The following is a 4,566-nucleotide window of genomic DNA, read 5'->3' on the forward strand; positions in this document are numbered from 1 at the left end:
TTGAACTGCCAGCCTTCTGGTGAGCAGTCAAATGCCTTAGGCACTATGCTACCAGAGCTCCTGTTCTGACTCATAGAGACCCAGTATACAACATAACAAACACTTCCTGGCCCTATGTCATCCACATAATTATTTCTATGCTCAAGCCCATTTTGGTAGCCACTGTTTCAATCCATTTCATTGAAGGTCATCCTTTTTTTCACTGACCCTCTACTTTACCAAGTATAACATTCTTTTCCAGGGATGATCCCTCCTGAAACATGTCCAAAATACATGGGACAAGTCTTGCCATCTTTTCTTCTAAGGAATGTTCTGTTTGTAATTCTTTCAAGATGGATTTGTTCCTTCTTCTGTTAGTCCATTCAATATTCTCTGCCAACACCATAATTCAAAGGTATTCTTCTCCAGTCTTCCTTATTCATTGTCCAGCTTTCACATGCATATGAAGGAAATGAAAATATCATGGCTTGAGTCATATACATATTAGTCCTCAAAGAGATCTTTGCTTTGTAACACTCTAAAGAAGTATTTTGCAGCAGATTTTCCCACTGCAATATGTCATTTGATTTCTTGACTGCCACTTCCATGGGCATTGATTGTGGATCCAAATAAAATCAAATCTAGTTATCATGATGCTACTTTCATGTGATACTAATAATATTATTCAATAATTTCCACAATTTTTTTTGATCACCTTTCTTTGTAACGAGCACAGATATGGATCACTTCCAGTTGGTTAACCAGGTAGCTGTCTTCCAAATTTTTTGGCATAGACAAGTGAATTTTTGTAAGTACATTTTGCAGCTCAATAGGTATTCCTTCAATTCCTAGAGCCCTGTTTATTTTGCCAACAGCTTCAGAGTAGCTTGGACTTCTACCTCTAATATCACTGATTTTTTTTTTTTTTAATCATATGCCACCTCCTGAAATGATTGAACAGTGACAAATTCTTTTTGGTACAGTGACTCTGTGTATTCTTTCTATCTTTTTTTGATGAGTCTTGCATAGTTCAATATATTGCCATAGAGGAGGTTCCAGTAAGATGACGGAATAGGCAGACAAACTACACAGACCCTCTTCAACGAATAAAAGAAGAACCAATTAACACAGATAGAGAGAGAATCCTGGAGCCCTGAGCTTTGAAAAGAAGGATACAGAAGGGGTCTAAACTCCAACTAGTAGAAGAGCCTGCATGAAAACACTGAAAAAGGAGACATATGGAGTTATGGTCTGTCAGCAATTCTGATGACAAAGACAGCTTGGATATTGCCAAGGGGTGTGAGGACCTAAGAATTAACCTAAAAATTGGCCCTGCTAGCCAGGGGCTGCACAGAGGACTGCACTGGTGGCTGGTGAATTAAAGAGGAAGCAGCAAAGAGGGAGACAGGCTGAGCTGTGGACTGTTAGCTGCCCCGAGGGCACAGCCACTTTGAATGTTTACAAGGGGTTCTACCATTTTTGATATTTAAAGTGACAGTGTTCTCAGATTCCAGGGACTTAAAAATAGGCTCTACTTGCCAGGGATGCAAGGACATTTCAGACACAAAAAACTGGAAAGGTGCAATATTCCCCTTGTTACTCTCAAACCCCACTCATACTCCTTGGGGAATGGAAGTGCAGCCATCCTTCACTCCCACCCACCTTCTGGGCTGGAAGGCAATCCATCCCAGTCTGTGTGCTGTGGTGAAGCATAGGTGTGTGTCTTGCCCTGCCCAATCTTTTTTCCTTTTTTTTTTTTTTAATTAGTTTGCTTATTTTTGTCTTTTTAAAAATTCTTATTATTTTGTCCTTTTTATTATTCTTCCTTATTCTTCCCTTCCCAGGTTCTAATTTTCAGCTTTTTCCCTCTTCACTGTTCCTAGTGCACCTCCCCCCTTTTTTTCTCTCATGGTTATCCCCATTCCTTGTTTTTATTTTTGCATTTTTCCCATTTTTTTCTTCATTATGCTCCTAGTCTATCTCTTTTCTCTTATTGTCTCCCTCCCCAGATATTGTGGGGTTTTTTGTTTTTGTTTTTACTTTTTTTGGTGATTGTTTCTGTGTGTTTATGTGGTGTATTTCTGTTCACTTGTTTGACCTTTTTTGATGATTTTTCAATTGTTGTTTATGTCTAACTGAGTGGGAGACAGCAACCATGCTCATACAATGCAACTGCAGCCCCACCTCCTGCAGCTCCACTTACTAAGAACCACCACTTCCTTCTCCACCAAATAGGCAATGATAAACAATTACCTAGAGGAACCTGACTCACTCTTAATAGCTCTTCACAAACAATAAATAGAGAAATAAATACAATGATGTAACAATATCTCAGAGACAACAGACCATCACAATTCACACAAAGGAGCACAATAAAGCAGTAGAAACAAGGGAGCAGGATACAGACCCAGAACACACCCCTGAGGAAGAAGCAGCATTGGAACTTCTGGAAAGGAATTCAAAAGAATTATACTTAGGTATCTTCAAAAGATTGGGAGACAGATCAGGGCAAACATCTACAAAATTTAAAAAAAATGCAGAAAAAAACCTAGAACAATTTCAGAAGAAAATACAAGAACAAAGTGACAAAATATATAAAAAATTAGAAATGATACAAAATCTACAGATAGATATCCAGAAGATTAATATGAAATTTTCAGAAATAGTTAACACATTGAAAGGCAAAGGAATAGAATTTAATCAATGGAAGACAGAATTAATGAGATTGAAGACAAATACCTGAATGCTTTTTTGGAAAAAGATCAGTCAGAAAACAAAACAAAATGAAAAAAGCCTAAGGTTCACATGGGATGCCATTAAAAAGAAAAACCCACGTGTAATTGGAATTCCAGAACAGGAAGAGAAAAATAAAACCACTTAGAAAATTATCCAAGATTTGTTGGAAGAGAACTTCCCTGATATGATGAAAGATGAGAATATATCCATTCAAGAAGTCAAATGAACCCCAAACAGGATAGACCCCAAAAGAAAATCACCAAGACATATCATCATCAAACTCATCAAAACCAAAGGCAAAGAAGGAATCCTGAAAGCAGCATGGGGGAAATGAAAAGTTACCTACAAAGGGTAACCAATGAGCCTAAGCTCTGATTTCTCAGCAAAAACCATGCAACCAAGAAGGCGATGTGATGGTATATATAAAAACCTGAAAGAGAAAAATTTCCAACTGAGAATTATATACCCACCAAATTGTCCCTCAAATATGACAGTGAAATTAGGAGATTTCCAAATAAGCAGAAGTTAAGGGAATTTTTTAAAACCTCACCAACATTACAAGAGATACTAAAAGGAGTCCTTTGAACAGAGAACAAATAATAGCAAATAACAACCAACCATTAATACACAAGATGATATAACCCAGAAACCAACACAGCTATGGAAGTATCCAAAGTAAAATAAGCCTACAAGATTGTAAGTAGGGTACCAGAGGCATCAACTGGCAAATGAGGACAACTATAAACCAAAAAGATGGTAAAATAATGTAGTTACAGAACTTCTAAACAATTAGGAAGTCAAGAGAGTTGCAAGATAGAATGGACTATTCTAAACTCAGGGAGAAAATTATAAATTACAGAGTAATCTCAAAGAAAATGGTAAACCTTCACATTACAATAAAAAAGAGGACAAACACAAATATTCAGCAAATACTAAAACAATAGCTCTGGTAGCATAGTGCCTAAGGCACTTGATTGCTAACTAGAAGGCTGGTGGTTTGAACCCACCAGCCACTCCTCAGAAGGAAGATTGGGCAATCTACTTCCATAGTGATACTGCCTCGGAGACCAAAGGAGCGGTTCCTATGAGTCAGGGTCAACCTGACAGCACATAACAACAACAACAAAAAAAAAGCAACAAAAGAAATGATAACATGATTCATAAATACAATGAGCTCAGCACAGAAAATTGTATGAAACAAAGAAACACCATGAAAAAAACACAACAAAATGACAGCAACCAATTCATACTGTTCAATAATTATACTGAATGCCAATAGATTAAATGCACCACTCAAAAGACAGAGAGTTGCAGACTGGATAAGAAAACAAAGCCCATCAGTATGTTGTCTACAAGAGACATATCTTAGAGACAATGACAAAAATAGACTAAAGGTCAAAGGTTGGAAAAAGATATATCAAGCAAATGACAACCAAAAAAGAGCAAGAGTGACAATATTAATTCCTGGTCAAATTGACTTTAAGACAAAAAGCACCATGAGAGACAAGGAAGGACATTATATAATGATTAAAGGATCAATTGAACAAGGAGATATAACCATAATAAATATATATGGACACAATGAAAGAGCCTCCAAATACATAAATCAGACTTTAACAGAACTGAAAAGGCAAATAGATGACTCCACAGTCATAGTAGGAGACTTTGATACATCACTTTCAATAAAGGATAGAATTGAAAAGAAATTCAACAAAGATGCAGAAGAGTTAAACGATACAATCCACCAATTTGATCTTACAGACATCTACGGAGAACTTCACCCAACTACAGCACAGAATACATTCTTTTCCAGTGCACATGGAACATTCTCCATGATAGACCATATGTTAG

Source organism: Orycteropus afer, unplaced genomic scaffold (assembly GCF_000298275.1).
Source record: "Orycteropus afer afer isolate SDZICR_OR568_19922 unplaced genomic scaffold, OryAfe1.0 scaffold00065, whole genome shotgun sequence".
In the NCBI taxonomy this organism is placed as follows: Eukaryota; Metazoa; Chordata; class Mammalia; order Tubulidentata; family Orycteropodidae; genus Orycteropus; species Orycteropus afer.